At 45.8% G+C, this 16,155-nt stretch overlaps 1 protein-coding gene and 1 pseudogene across 1 annotated transcript in view; one reads left to right on the top strand and one right to left on the bottom strand.

The window, feature by feature from the left end:
• The window catches only part of LOC126414146 (protein neuralized), an 860,420-nt gene that overhangs the window by 174,394 nt on the left and 669,871 nt on the right, over positions 1 to 16,155 (bottom strand). The window lies entirely within an intron of this gene.
• Positions 4,583 to 4,700, top strand: LOC126422735 (5S ribosomal RNA; annotated as a pseudogene).

Here is a 16,155-nt window from a genome sequence, read left to right as displayed (position 1 = left end):
GGCTGGGTCATTAGATACGGAGCCGAAGCTCAGTTTACGGAAGGATGGGCAAGGAAATCGTCCGTACCCTCTTCAAAAGAAGCGTTCCGGTGTTTGCGTGGAGCGAATTAAGGGAATGACGGAAAACCTAAATCTGGATGGTCGGACGGGAATTTGAGCAGTCGTCCTCCCATATGCGAGTCCAGTGTGATAACCACTGTGCCACCTTGCTCTGTTTCCTATCACCTCACGATGGTGTTAAAATTTTTTTTTGAACTGGATGTATAGGATAAAATTTTCAAGCGCTCTAACTGCGAGATACCTGATTCTTGAAGAGGTGAGGGGGCAGCGCTTTGCATCATGATTGTGACAGTAAATTCCTGTCTAGCACTGATCTGTAGTCTGAAGTACAACAGAAAAACTTTGTAGTAAAGAGCTTTTTTTTTGCGAATTATCTGCGCCTATATTCGGTGCTATGCTTCTATATGCGCGGTACCCGAGAAACTGTATGACGACCGTGGACCGTTTATGAATGTAAACCAAGTTTGTTTTGCAATAGACACATTAAAAAAAATACCGTGGACACGCAGAAATTCGGCTTTCCTTACAACTACTGTATGTCGCGATGATTATTACTTTCCATATTTCTACGATCAGTATCATCCTGACTTGTGCAGTACTGCGTAGATCACACATTATATTTGTAACTGAAATAGATACAATAGGCTAATATAAATAAAATGACTACACTGATTTGATTGAAAATTCTCGAGTATGCTTTTTTCCATTTACAATCTCCTTAAGAAAAAAACTTTTTCTCCTGTTTCCATGTTAAAGATTAAGAAAATAGCAAATGCATAATTAGATACTGATGTTTTTTGCGGCCATAATAAATCTGTTGTTAAAATTGCGTGGGAATGAAAAATAAACTACCGACAGCGAGGTTCGATCCAGAGACATCGCGCACATGAAACTAAAGCCGTCGGTACACGGACCGTCCTGTCGTACAACGTCGAGCGTGTCGAGTTCAGCGTGTTGGTCAACTCTCACGAACGACGCGACTTATGCATACGGTACGCGTGCCTCAAAGTGGTACACACATCAAAAAAAGTTTTGCATCACCCCAGTTCCCAGAACTCCTAAAGACAGACGTTGACTGTGGATATTGTATCACAGACACAGTCCCTTTGACTGTTCAGAGAAGTCACTTAACCCGCCCAATGATGTAAACAACCATGCAAGAGCAGCGCCTATTAGACGGAGGAGGTCCAGCAGCCGATCAGTTCCAATCATTCCACCAGGAAGGAGGTACACGGCTCGTGTTGTCTGTAGTTCAACAATGCCTAGACGGACAATACCGCGGTTCGATCGCGTCCGCATTGTTACTTTGTGCCAGGAAGAGCTCTCAACAAGGTAAGTGTCCAGGCGTCTCGGAATGAACCAAAACAATGTTGTTCGGACATGTAGGAGACACAAAGAGACAGGAACTGTCGACGACATGCCTCGCTCAAGCCGCCCAAGGGCTGTTACTGCGGTGGATAACCGCTGCCTACGGATTATGGCTCGGAGGAACCCTGACAGCAACGCCACCATGTTGAATAATGCTTTTCATGCAGCCACATTACGTTATGTTACGACTCAAAGTCTGCGCAATACGCTCCATGATGCGCAACTTCACTCCCGACGTCCACGGCGAGGTCCATCTTTGCAACCACGACATCATGCAGCGCGGTACAGATGGGCCCAGCAACATGCCGAATGGACCGCTCAGGATTGCGATCACGTTCCCTTCAGTGGTGAGTGTCGCATATGCTTTCAACCAGACAATCGTCGGAGACGTGGCTGAAGGCTTTAGACACACTGTCCACCGAGCGCAGCAAGGTGGAGGTTCCCTGCTGTTTTGGGGTGGCATTATGTGGGGCTAACGTACGGCGCTGGTGGTCATGGAAGGCGCCGTAACGGCTGTGCGATACGTGAATGCCATCCTGCGACCGATAGTGCATCCATATCGGCTGCATATTTCGAGGCATTTGTCTTCATGCACGACATTTCTCGCCCCCATCGTGCACATCTTGTGAATGACTTCCTTCAGGATAACGACATCGCTCGACTAGTGTGGCCAGTATATTCTCCAGACACGAAAGCTATCGAACATGCCTGGGATTGATTGAAAAGGGCTGGTTATGGACAACGTGACTCACTCACCACTCTGAGGGATCTACGCCGAATCGCCGTTGAGGAGTGGGACAATCTGGACCAACAGTACCTTGATGAACTTGTGGATAGTATGCCATGACTAATATAGGCATGCATCAATGCAGGAGGACGTGATACTGGGTATTAGAGTACCGGTGTCTACAGCAATCTGGATTACCAGCTTTGAAGGTCTCGCTGTATGGTGGTACAACATGCCATGTGTGGTTCTCACGGTCAATAGAAAGGGCGGAAATCATGTTTATGTTGATCTCTATTCCAGTTTTCTGTACAGGTTTCGGAACTGTCGGAACTGAGGTGACGCAAAACTTTTTTTGATGTGTGTATATGAGCTCGCGGCGCGCTCCTGAGGCAGTTGTCGACCGTGTCTCGTTAACAAATCACACTGTTAACGAAATAGACGGACGTAAAAGTACTACAATAACTCTATTAAAACACACATTTCCCCCATTGCCCATATGCTAGCCACGTTGTTCTGTCTGGAGTATACTTAAATAAAAACTCCAATTTCGATGGACATGTTGTAAGGCAAAAAGGAAAGAATGAGGTCCACTCAACAAGGGCATCGGTTTATAAATGTTCCAATTTCAAACAGTACGATACAAATTTACAGTAGTCCTCCACATACGATAAAAACTGTTTAATAATTCTCACTTTTTAGTAAGTCCTATTCAGCAACAGAATCTTTACAACATGTGAAATACAAAGCTTAAAACAAGGAAGTACAAAATATCTTACTGGAGGAAGCGCAAGCTGTCCTGTAGACCAAGCCAATCGAACGAACTAACTCCTCAAAACGAGCGCACTTATACTTTCATAATATCGAATGTTATAGAATATTCTTGTATTAAACTAATTCTTGTATTAAACTAATAAGTAAGTATCAGGGCCTATCAGAAGACGCGAATGCCAGGATTTTTTTTTTAATCCGGTGATGCTCGAACTAGCGACCTGGCAACATAGACTACTACTTTACAAGTCGATGAATCTACTCATTGAGTTATATGTAGCGGTGATTAAAAAGTCAGTATAAATTTGAAAACTTAATAAACCACGGAATAATGTAGACAGAGAGGTAAAAATTGACACAAATGCTTTGAATGACATGGGGTTTTATTAGAACCAAAAATAAACACCCCATATTGCTAGACGCGTGAAAGATCTCTTGCGCGCGTCGTTTGGTGATGATCGTGTGCTCAGCCGCCACTTTCGTCATGCTTGGCCTCCCAGGTCCCCAGACCTCAGTCCGTGCGGTTATTGGCTTTGGGTTTATTGGGGTTACCTGAAGTGGCAAGTGTATCGTGATCGACCGACACCTCTAGGGATGCTGAAAGACAACATCCGACGCCAATGCCTTAACTCCGGACATGCTTTACAGTGCTGTTCACAACATTATTCCTCGACTACAGCTATTGTTGAGGAATGATGGTGGACATACTGAGCATTTCCTGTAAAGAACATCATCTTTGCTTTGTCTTACTTTGTTATGCTAATTATTGCTATTCTGATCAGATGAAGCGCCATCTGTCGGACATTTTTTGAACTTTTGTATGTTTTTGGTTCTAATAAAACCCCATGTCATTCCAAGCACGTGTGTCAATTTGTACCTCTATATCTACATTATTCCGTGATTTATTCAGTTTTCAAATTTATACTGACTTTTTGATCACCCGGTATATATAAATACGTGGGTTCTCTTCTTTTGAACAGGTCAGAAAAAACAGACACCACGCATTCATATAATCTATACGTTTGGATCGGCAATGGAGCCACCTTCTTCAGAGCGGATGCACAAATACGTCCGACCTCTTGTTGGAATCTCCAAGTAGCGAAAGGGAGTATGATGGACAGGGACTGTGAATAGGTGGCGCTCGGTGGGAGTGTGGATCGGTCGCGAGGCGTGCAGGGATAGACCGCACAATTGCCATAACGCTGTGTCCCGGATGGCGCATTGGTTAACGCAAATGGTTAGTGAACAGGGGATCCCAGGTTCGAATTGCAGTCCGGTGCACATTTTCATTCCTCGCCGCTGATTCCGTGTAGTGTCCTGCTGCACCTCACAGCAGTTATCCCCTTTCAATTTACATTTGAGTTTTATGTACCATGCCTGTCAGCCGACCACACTTTTTACAGTCTCCTATAAGCTTTAATCGTAGATATCTTATTAACTCACATTTAATTATAACGAATTGTACCAAGAACACTGCAATTCTTATGGATCCTCAGTGTGACGTGACCTTGAAACGGCATACTTTCATAGTATGGAATTTATAATAATTATTTAACGACGAATATGACATTTCCCGTCATTTTATTGCAACAAATCATACAATTAACATCGGGTTTATGGGAGATCCACAATTTGCTGATGCTTAGAAGCGGCATACACGGCAACGGCCTTGCCGCAGTGGATGCACCGGTTCCCGTGAGATCACCGAAGTTAAGCGCTGTCGGGCGTGGTCGGCGCTTGGATGGGTGACCATGGAGGCCGCCATGCGCTGTTGCCATTTTTCGCGGTGCACTCAGCGTCTTGATGCCAATTGAGGAGCTACTCGACCGAATAGTGGCGGCTTCGGTCAAGAATACCATCATACCGAACGGGAGAGCGGTGTGCTGACCCCACGCCCCTCCTATCCGCATCCTCCACCGAGGATGACACGCGGCGGTCGGATGGTCCCGGTAGGCCACTCGTGGCCTGAAGTCGGAGTGCTTAGAAACGGCATCTACACATATGGGCTTCAACTGAAAGCCAATATGGCAACCGAGCGAGGTGGCGCAGTGGCAGCACACTGGACTCGCATTCGGGAGGACGACGGTTCAGTCTCGTCTCCGGCTATCCTGATTTAGGTTTTCCGTGATTTCCCTAAATCGCTTCAGGCAAATGCCGGGATGGTTCCTTTGAAAGGGCACGGCCGATTTCCTTCCCCATCCTTCCCTCACCCGAGCTTGCGCTCCGTCTCTAATGACCTCGTTGTCGATGGGACGTTAAACACTAATCTCCTGCTCCAATGTGGCATCCCGCGACTCTGTACCGAAGAAAGATGGCATGTGAGGCCCCCGAGGAAGACAGGCTGTTGCGCATACGTCACAGCACGTGATACTGCAGGTCTTACAAGTGCTAACAGCCAACTCCGGCGGGGAGCGAGTATTTCAGACGAGTTTAATAATTCCTGACGCTGTCTGTTTAAAAGCATGTAAGTTCTCGATAGCACACGACAAAAGTAAGATCTTTAGTGGGGACCTTTTCAATTAAATATTGATTTCCCGAGGCTCCTGCACGGAGCCCAGCGTTCGCAAAGTGTGGTGGACAAGCAGACTAGAGTGACGTCACAACTTAGTTCCAAGGCTCGTATATCTCGCTGATGATGACGATGATGACACTGGTTAGTGGGGCGCCCAACATCGACGTCGTCAGCGCCCGTACAAGTTCCCAATCTTTCCAGTTCCAATCTCGCCACTTTCCTAATGATGATGATGAGGACAACAAAAACATCCACTCCTCGGGCGGAGAAAATCCCCAACCCGGCCGGGCATCGAACCCGTGACCCCGTGAATCAGAGGTAGCAACGCTAACCACTTTTTTTCCCCAATTTTGTTCGTTGTTGATCGTTTTGTTTGGTAGTTGCGGGCGTCACACGACAGCCGTTCAAATTCGTTGTTGATCCTTTCACTCAGTTTTTTATTGCAGAGGCCAACCAGCTCTCTGACTGAACACGCTGAGCTACCGTGCCGGCATTTAATAAATGAAATGATAATTAAATCAGGACACTAAGCTGTCGACAGGCGCCGGTATACATCAACGGGGACAGCCGAAAAAGCGTACATCGACCGAGAGTCGAACCCGGGATCTCCCGCCCACGTGGCAGACGCTCCACCCATCTGAGCCGCCGAGGACACGTACATTGACGTCGTCAGCACCCGTACAAGTTCCCAATCTTTCCAGTTCCAACCTCGCCACTTTCCGAATGATGATGAGATGATGAGGACAACACAGACATTCACTCCTCGGGAGGAGAAAATCTCCAACCCGGCCTGGAATCGAACCCTTGACCCCGTGAATCAGAGGTAGCAACGCTAACCACTAGACCGCGAGTTGCGAACTCGTTGGCTCCGAATGGTATGCGTGTGACGTAGGTGGCGTTCCTCCAACTCACTGGTCAACGTTCGAACGCACTTTCAGAATATCTGTCATGCTAGATATTGCTCTGCACGTTCGTATGGATTCCGCAACGTGCTTTTTTCCGCGCTATGGCGTCAGGAGCTCGGCACGCTCAACGTTTCATTGCACGCTTGTGCCCCTAGAAAGCTTACAGCGTAAGCATGACGTTGAAAGTTGAGACTTGTTGTTTATACAGGGTGTTACAAAAAGGTACGGCCAAACTTTCAGGAAACATTCCTCACACACAAATAAAGAAAAGATGTTATGTGGACATGTGTCCGGAAACGCTTAATTTCCATGTTAGAGCTCATTTTAGTTTCGTCAGTATGTATTGTACTTCCTCGATTCACCGCCAGTTGGCCCAATTGAAGGAAGGTAATGTTGACTTCGGTGCTTGTGTTGACATGCGAATCATTCCTCTACAGTACTAGCATCAAGCACATCAGTACGTAGCATCAACAGGTTAGTGTTCATCACGAACGTGGTTTTGCAGTCAGTGCAATGTCTACAAATGCGGAGTTGGCAGATTCCCATTTGACGTATGGATTAGCACGAGGCAATGGCGCGGTACGTTTGTATCGAGACAGATTTCCAGAACGAAGGTGTCCCGACTGGAAGACGTTCGAAGCAATTGATCGGCGTCTTAGGGAGCACGGAACATTCCAGCCTATGACTCGCGACTGGGGAAGACCTAGAACGACGAGGACACCTGCAATGGACGAGGCAATTCTTCGTGCAGTTGACGATTACCCTAATGTCAGCGTCAGAGAAGTTCCTGCTGTACAAGGTAACGTTGACCACGTTACTGTATGGAGAGTGCTACGGGAGAACCAGTTGTTTCCGTACCATGTACAGCATGTGCAGGCACTATCAGCAGCTGATTGGCCTCCACGGGTACACTTCTGCGAATGGTTCATCCAACAATGTGTCAATCCTCATTTCAGTGCAAATGTTCTCTTTACGGATGAGGCTTCATTCCAACGTGATCAAATTGTAAATTTTCACAATCAACATGTGTGGGCTGACGAGAATCCGCACGCAATTGTGCAATCACGTCATCAACACAGATTTTCTGAGAACGTTTGGGCAGGCATTGTTGGTGATGTCTTGATTGGTCCCCATGTTCTTCCACGTACGCTCAATGGGGCACGTTATCATGATTTCATACGGGATACTCTACCTGTGCTGCTAGAACATGTGCCTTTACAAGTACGACACAACATGTGGTTCATGCACGATGGAGCTCCTACACATTTCAGTCGAAGTGTTCGTACGCTTCTCAACAGCAGATTCGGTGACCAATGGATTGGTAGAGGCGGACCAATTCCATGGCCTCCACGCTCTCCTGACCTCAACCCTCTTGACTTTCATTTATGGGGGCATTTGAAAGCTCCTGTCTACGCAACCCCAGTACCAAATGTAGAGACTCTTCGTGCTCGTATTGTGGACGGCTGTATTACAATACGCCATTCTCCAGGGCTGCATCAGCGCATCAGGGATTCCATGCGACGGAGCGTGGATGCATGTATCCTCGCTAACGGAGGACATTTTGCACATTTCCTGTAACAAAGTGTTTCAAGTCACGCTGGTACGTTCTGTTGCTGTGTGTTTCCATTCCATGATTAATGTGATTTGAAGAGAAGTAATAAAATGAGCTCTAACATGGAAAGTAAGCGTTTCCGGACACATGTCCACATAACATATTTTCTTACTTTGTGTGTGAGGAATGCTTCCTGAAAGTTTGGCCGTACCTGTTCGTGATGAACACTGACCTGTTGATGCTATGTACTGATGTGCTTGATGCTAGTACTGTAGAGCAATGAGTCGCATGTCAACACAAGCACCGAAGTCAACATTATCTTCCTTCAATTGGGCCAACTGGCGGTGAATCGAGGAAGTACAGTACACACTGACGAAACTAAAATGAGCTCTAACATGGAAAGTAAGCGTTTCCGGACACATGTCCACATAACCTATTTTCTTACTTTGTGTGTGAGGAATGTTTCTTGGAAGTTTGGCCGTACCTTTTCGTAACACCCTGTATACGTTAACGTCCTACTCGTGTCCCTCACAGCCTGTGAACATGAATCAAATCAGTGAGGGGAGGTTCGTACTGCCAACTTGCAAACAGCAGTAGCGCTCCGGGCTCCAGCAACACTTGGGGAAATACTGGTAGGGTAGTGCGGGGTCGCCGTTTGGCGCAGGGCGCCAGGAGATAAGGTAAGCCTGGGCTTTGCGGACTTGGCGTCGGTCCCGAGCCGCGCCGCGGCGCCGCTGCAGAAGGAGGCGGGCGACTGCCGCTGCTGCTGCGGATAGCCGGCAAGGAGGAGGCCGCGATCAATGAAGAGGGCCCAGCCAGCCAGCCAGCGCAGAGTCTGGCCGCTACCGCGCTCCCGGGCCCGGCCACGCCGCGCCGCGCCGCGCTCAATGCCTAAGTGATAAATTGCCGGCGTAATTAATGAGGCTGCTTCCGGCGCGCCGGAGGCGGCGGCGCGCCGCTGCAGCCGTATCGCATCGCCTCGCGACGCGGCGGCGGCGGCGGCGGCGGCGGCCGCGGCGGCGGCGGCCGCGGCACAGGTGATTGCCGACAAAGCTGCCGACGGCGGATGCCATCCCGCGACAGCCTCCTCTCTGCGGAAGCCGCGCAACCCCACACCGCCGCGCGCGCTCTGCGGCTCCTTTCATCTCTCCGCTGTACGAGGAGTTGCGAGACAGAATGGCGGATCCTCAACAATACCGTCGACTCTGTTACGAGAAAGGCTTGCGTAGCGCGTTAACTTGTCAGTCAAGCCCAGTCTACTGCACACAACGGGAGGTCGCGACAAAAACAGGATCGAGAGGCGACGCAGAGGAGACTTCCGAGAATACGGCAGACCAACAGCCAACCACGCATGTACAGCGATAGTAACGCCGACATCATAGTGGAAACGCATCAATGGGTAGTCATCCAAGGCACTAGAACCGGGCTGACAAGTACACTTGCTATAGACGCCAAATTTAACCGACAGGAAGAAGATACTGTGATATGCAAATGATTAGCTTTTCAGATCATTCACACTAGGTTGGCGCCGCTGGCGACACCTACAACGTGCTGACATGAGGAACGTTTCCAACCGATTTCTCATACACAAACAGCAGTTGACCGGCGTTGCCTGGTGAAACGTTGTTGTGATACCTCGTGTAAGGAGGAGAAATGCGTACCATCACGTTTCCGAATTTGATAAAGGTCGGATTGTAGCATATCGCGATTGCAGTTTATCGTATCGCGACAATGCTGCTCGCGTTGGTCGAGATCAAATGACTGTTAGCAGAATATGAAATCGGTGGGTTCAGGAGGGTAATACAGAACGCCGTGCTGGATCCCAATGGCCTGGTATCACTAGCAGTGGAGATGACAGGCATCTTACCCGCATGGCTGTAACGGATCGTGCAGCCACGTCTCGATTCCTGAGTCAGCAGATGGGGACGTTTCCAAGACAACAACCTTCTGCACGAACAGTTCGACGACGTTTGCAGCAGCATGGACTATCAGCTCGGAGACCATGGCTACGGTTACCCTTGACGCTGCATCACAGACAGGAGCGCCTGCGACGGTGTACTCAACGGCGAACCTGGGTGCACGAATGGAAAAACGTCATTTTTTCGGATGAATCCAGGTTCTGTTTACAGCATCACGGTGGTCGAATCCGTGTTTGGCGACATCGCGGTGAACGCACAATGGAAGCGTCTATTCATCATCGCATACTGACGTATCACCCGGCGTGATGGTACGGGGTGCCATTGGTTACACGTCTCGGTCACCTCTTGTTCGCATTGACGGCACTTTGAACAGTGGACGTTACATTTCAGATATGTTACGACCCGTGGCTCTACTTTTCATTCGATCCCTACGAAACCCTACATTTCAGCAGGATAATGCACGACCGCATGTTGCAGGTCCTGTACGGGCCTTTCTGGATACAGAAAATGTTCGACTGCTGCCCTGGTCAGCACATTCTCCAGATCTCTCACCAATTGAAAACGTCTGGTCAATGGTGGCCTAGCAACTGGCTCGTCACAATACGCCAGTCACTACTCTTGATGAACTGAGGTATCGTGTAGAAGCTGCATGGGAGCTGTACCTGTACACGCCATCCAAGCTCTGTTTGACTCAATGCCCAGGCATATCAAGGCCGTTATTACGGCCAGAGATGGTTGTTCTGCGTACTGATTTCTCAGGATCTATGCACCCAAATTCCGTGAAAATGTAATCACATGTCAGTTCTAGTATAATATATTTGCCCAATGAATACCCGTTTATCATCTGTATTTCTTCTTGGTGTAGCAATTTTAATGACCAGTAGTGTAGCTGCGCTCCTTCTCGGGACAGGGGAGTGGGCAGAGATGAAGATTTCAACATAGTGCCCTCTGCAGTGCCCGTGGAACCGACAGAGTGTGTCTGTCTACGGACCAGGGAGCGATTGAATGTGTCGCGGAATGTGGCAGACAAAATTAGTTTCTGTACATTTGTGACACATAAGAGGAAAACAAGCTGTGGGACAACAGTAGATGGCAGATACACTGTCCGAAAAGAAAAGGAAAATGAAGCATCCAGAAGAGATGGTCGGTGTCATTGCGACTTCGTACAGGTACATAATATTGGCGGGTACATAAACGAGTAGCTGCAATGTTCTGTAACAAGTAGCATGGCTAGCGCAGTGCATTACTGTTGTTCCTTTTTAGTGTTGGTAATGTAATAAAATAAAAATAGTTGTGACTCTTTTTCTTTACGATCAGTGTAATGTAATAGAATGAATATGAGCCGTGTCTTATATAGAAAAGAAACACACATTAATGCAATGGCTCAGCATAAAAGAGAAATAAGTAATATAGGAATATTATTAACAGTGTAATATGTTGTTTAATTTAGCCCGACGCGTATAAGCACTCAGTAAACTAGCTCAGTTCTCAGGGGTTACAGGATTGTAAACACTTATTTATTTAATTATTAAAACACCACAGATATTCTTCAATATGTGCCTAGTCGACGTCAAGTTAAAAGTCGTGTGCTTATAGCATCAGAGAATATTTCACCAGTCCGTTCACTGTACAACGATAAATTCCGCAACTCAAGATCGTGGTTTCGTCTTGATTCCCAATATAACAAGCGTAGCTTTTGCAAATAAAATCTCATACCAGAACTAGAATCCTGTGACCAGGCCTCCCTGCCTGGGATGATAACTCGCAACTTTGAGAAAATCTGAAAGTGAATCTTATTATACTATTTGCAGCGACCGCCAGGCTCGTAGAATCTGAAAGAAAGGTTTAGTTTTCTAACTGGCGGCACGTCTCTACGATGAGCTAAAAGAAAGTTCTTAATTTTTTTTTTAAGATGGCGCTTAGCAATGAAGAATTTCTGTTAAGGCCCATGTCTACTCTAGACAAGAAAAGTTCAGGATTACAAATGATTTCAACACAGACACAATTTTTCAGTCACAACTACTTTATTTTCAGTTTTGTTAATAACTTACATTGGCTGATACAGCAAGATGAACCTTCGTTAAACGCTCCTTACGGTTCGCGTCCATATCATAAGCCAAGAAGAAGAATAGTAGTGAGAAAAGAGGTCAGAGTTCAAACACAGAATGTGAGTTCCATGGAACAGGCATACATTGTAGCGTAATACATTGTTGCCTGGTAAAACTCGCAAGTTACTCATACAATACTTATCATAAAAACGTGTAATCTATACATTTCACATTCATGTCCACCCTGGAGAAGCAGTACATGTAGTAACCGTGTCTGTTAGGGAACGTAAGGGGTTTGATGTCGTCATATTTGAGTGATCACTGTGAAGGATACAGAGGTGCCACATACTCGTGTGAGACAGCATTATCAGCACCCGACACACTTTGAAAGTATGGTTAAAGACGTATGGGAGTTTGGGTCCGGCCGCGAGTCGTGCACGGGTAGCCAAATGGTAAGGCGACCGCTCGCGATAAGCGCGAAATCTAGGTTCGAGTCCCGGTCCGGCACAAATTTTCGTTGTCGTCATTCCATTCTACAGCTGATGGCAGTCATTATTCGCAACTGTGAATTCATCTGATGTGGTTCATAACTACTGCGGTCGGCACGGTGCGTTGTCATCAGAATAACCCAGGCACTGCAATATCGCACTTTGAAAGTGGTCTCACTGTGGGTCTTCATTTGGCAGGCTGGTCGAGTCGTGCAATATCCAGATCAGTGCGGCATTCGGACGTGACAGTAGCCCAACAATGGATTGCACGATAACGTGGGGGTAGGCACACTCGTCACCAACGTTCCCATCCTTCACGTCTGACCGTTGTTACAATTTATCAGCATGATTCTTTCTCTCAGGGATATTATCTTTTCTTATCACATTTACTTACGTGCTTAAGTAGATATGAAACGGGTTCTTGAAGGTCCGCTGTTATTCATGTACCAACTTTAGATTTTGAACGCGATTACTAAAATATAGTTGCCGTTAACTGAATTGAATGTAATTTTGTTAATTTATATTTATTGATTGCAAAGCAAGGCTCGAGAGAATTTCGATTGTTGCCGTGGAGCGGCCAAGATAAAACTTACTGAACTCATGGAATATGTATAATTTAAAAAATGAACTTTGACGTTAAATTAATTATCTGTTGCAATTTAGAAAGGTTCATACAACGAAATCTCTCGCATTTACAGTTACTGTTAAAACTTTGAAAAATAAATTAATACTTCGGCGCGTAATGGCCGACCAGACGCTGCATCGGAAGATGAGCTTCCCGCAGCGCAAATTACTGAAAAAAATGCTTATTAAAATAATTAGCCGCTGCGACCATTTGAGGTGACAACTATTACAAAGAAATTCATTTTTTGATAACAATAATTAGTTTATTTTAGTAGAATACAGAATAACTTACATAAAATATGTGTAGCCGCTCAACGGCTGCCTTCCGTATAGCGAAACAAAACAGTGTGAATACCATAAAGTACGTCCGTCCTCCTCGGGCGTACAATCGCGTCTCTTAGCGATCCTCTTTTATTTTCATAGACATGTTTTAAATAAAGATGCTACTTTTAAATTATCGCAGCATATAAGTTTTTTTTCAAGAACATTAACTGTATCTTTTATACTAATTACGTTCATAAAGTACGTAAAGTGTTTACAAATAATTTTTAGTGCACCCTTAACACTTGACATTATTGTTCACTGCTTACAACCGATAAAAATGTCAATATTTATGTGACGTACCGTCACACCGTCCTATGGAAGGATCGTTGTATTGTGCGTCCAGTTTCACATTACTATGGATAAACAATAGTCGGCAAGTATAGCGTTGACCTCTGGAGGTATCCCATTCTTACGAGGTTATGGAGAGGCACAGCAGATTTACTCCTGGCGTCATGGTATGGAAAATCGTTTGGTATGACTTCAGCTGGTACGTCGACAACATCCTGCATCCTGATGCGTTGCCTGTCAAGAGACAGTATCGTGGTGCCATTTTTCAATAGGACAATGCTCCTCTCTACGTGGTATGTGTTTCTGTGAACTGCCTACGTGGTACTGACGTACTCTCGCGGCCAGTAAAATCCCCAGATCAACCCCAGACAGAACATGTGTAGAGCCGGCCGAAGTGGCCGTGCGGTTAAAGGCGCTGCAGTCTGGAACCGCAAGACCGCTACGGTCGCAGGTTCGAATCCTGCCTCGGGCATGGATGTTTGTGATGTCCTTAGGTTAGTTAGGTTTAACTAGTTCTAAGTTCTAGGGGACTAATGACCTCAGCAGTTGAGTCCCATAGTGCTCAGAGCCATTTGAACCATGTGTAGGACCAACTCCGACCCCGTATCAGCGCCAGTATCCAGGTTATCAAACATCGGTTACAACAGTTGTGGGCCGGCTTGCTACAGAAGACGATACAGAGGCTTTATGTCACCCTCCCCAATCGAATCAGTCATACTCTCGGGCGAGAGGGAATGCAACGTCATACCGTTAAGTGGCCTTACACTGCCAAGTTCTCTCCAAATTTGACTCACTGTACGCTCTCGGTTTAATTTTATATCCCCCTATGCTAACGGGTGCTTCACTTTTTCTTTTAGGCAGTGTACAACAACGTAACAAGAGAGGAAACAAGGACATATTGGTACGAATCGGAAACTAAGCAGCAATCAGCTGTTTGTGTGTCCCAAGATGACCCGAAATAAAGAAAAGCGGTTCGTTCAAGAAGCATTTCCGAAAAAAGTGACCTCTTGTTACCTGGATTAAACGGGACTAACAACTTCTTTGGAAGACCACAGAACAGTAGATGTTGAATATTTTACAAAAAAGTCATCCATGAAATTGGGGAAAAAACAACCGAATACGCAGCACCATTTTTCCATCATGTGGCTGTCAGTTGTCACACAGAGCACCAAACAACTGATTATTTAAGGGAGAAGAATAAGGAATTGTTTCTCCGTTATCCGTATTCATATTATTTATTGTGGAAGGACTTCTCTTTGTTCCCTTGTGAGGAAAAAACTATGTAGACAGCTTTAAAGTCAATACCGCCATTGCCGGCCGAAGTGGCCGTGCGGTTAAAGGCGCTGCAGTCTGGAACCGCAAGACCGCTACGGCCGCAGGTTCGAATCCTGCCTCGGGCATGGATGTTTGTGATGTCCTTAGGTTAGTTAGGTTTAACTAGTTCTAAGTTCTAGGGGACTAATGACCTCAGCAGTTGAGTCCCATAGTGCTCAGAGCCATTTGAACCATTTGCCAAGTACCGCCATTAGACTTGTTTATTTGCAGTGTTACATTAACACTTACACGATCATGATTTCGGCTTCAAAGTGCCATTATCAAGTGTTTTAAGTGTTATATAGTGCCTAAGATGGCATATTCTCGTATTTAAAATACACTATTAGACACATTGTCTAAGGGCCGATATTTCTGTTAAAGCCTACTGCTTTGTTTCATCACTGAGTATACCATCTTGAGTGAATATGGTATACTCAGTGATGAAATAAATACGAGAGTATACCATCTTAGGCACTGTATAACACTTAAAACATTTGATAATGGCACTTAAAAGCCGAAATCATGATCGTGTAAGTGTAAATGTAACAATGCAAATAAACAACAGTCTAATTGCGGTACTGACTTTAAACAAATATATTATGACTGTAGCTCCGCATTATGAAAAAATTGTTATATGTAGACAGCGATTTTCATCACTAAGACTTTTTCAGTAGACGGTTGATCACTTGAAAGCATCTATTACCTTCGGATTCGGAAAACTGTGTTCCACGCTTCCTAGCATTTTTTACAGAACTTGGCATTTCATTGTTTCAGGTACGTGGGTAATGTGCACACATGGACATTCGGAAGGCTTAACAAATAGCATCACTGAGAACTAAATATGTAAATCTAGCAACTACAAAATTTTTGCGTAAAATTTTACTTCCTCTACCCATACGATCTCCTGGACTTGAATGATGGGTAAGTAGCCCTTCAACTATTCCCAAGCTAGTACAATATTACATTGTAGTACTAATACGTACCGAAAAATTTTTAGACCAATTCTTCGTTGTTTTTTTTCTGAATTTCTTCGAACACTTCAAGGTGACACTGAGGTTAACGAGTCCATGTAGCCGACATACTAGGTACTATAGCACAAGAAAGGTAACAGTGGATAGCTTAGGCGAATGCTGAAAAATCTATTGATCGAGTTGACTCTCAAGAAGAGCTGTTTATCCTGCGCGAATAGAGTTATATTCACCTACGAACTAAAGTCTGGCTCCCAAACCGAAATAGGCAAGCCATCGACGCTGGACCA

The sequence above is a fragment of the Schistocerca serialis genome, chromosome 1, assembly GCF_023864345.2.
Source record: "Schistocerca serialis cubense isolate TAMUIC-IGC-003099 chromosome 1, iqSchSeri2.2, whole genome shotgun sequence".
Taxonomy (NCBI): domain Eukaryota; kingdom Metazoa; phylum Arthropoda; class Insecta; order Orthoptera; family Acrididae; genus Schistocerca; species Schistocerca serialis.
This window is presented reverse-complemented; position numbering and strand designations above follow the sequence as displayed.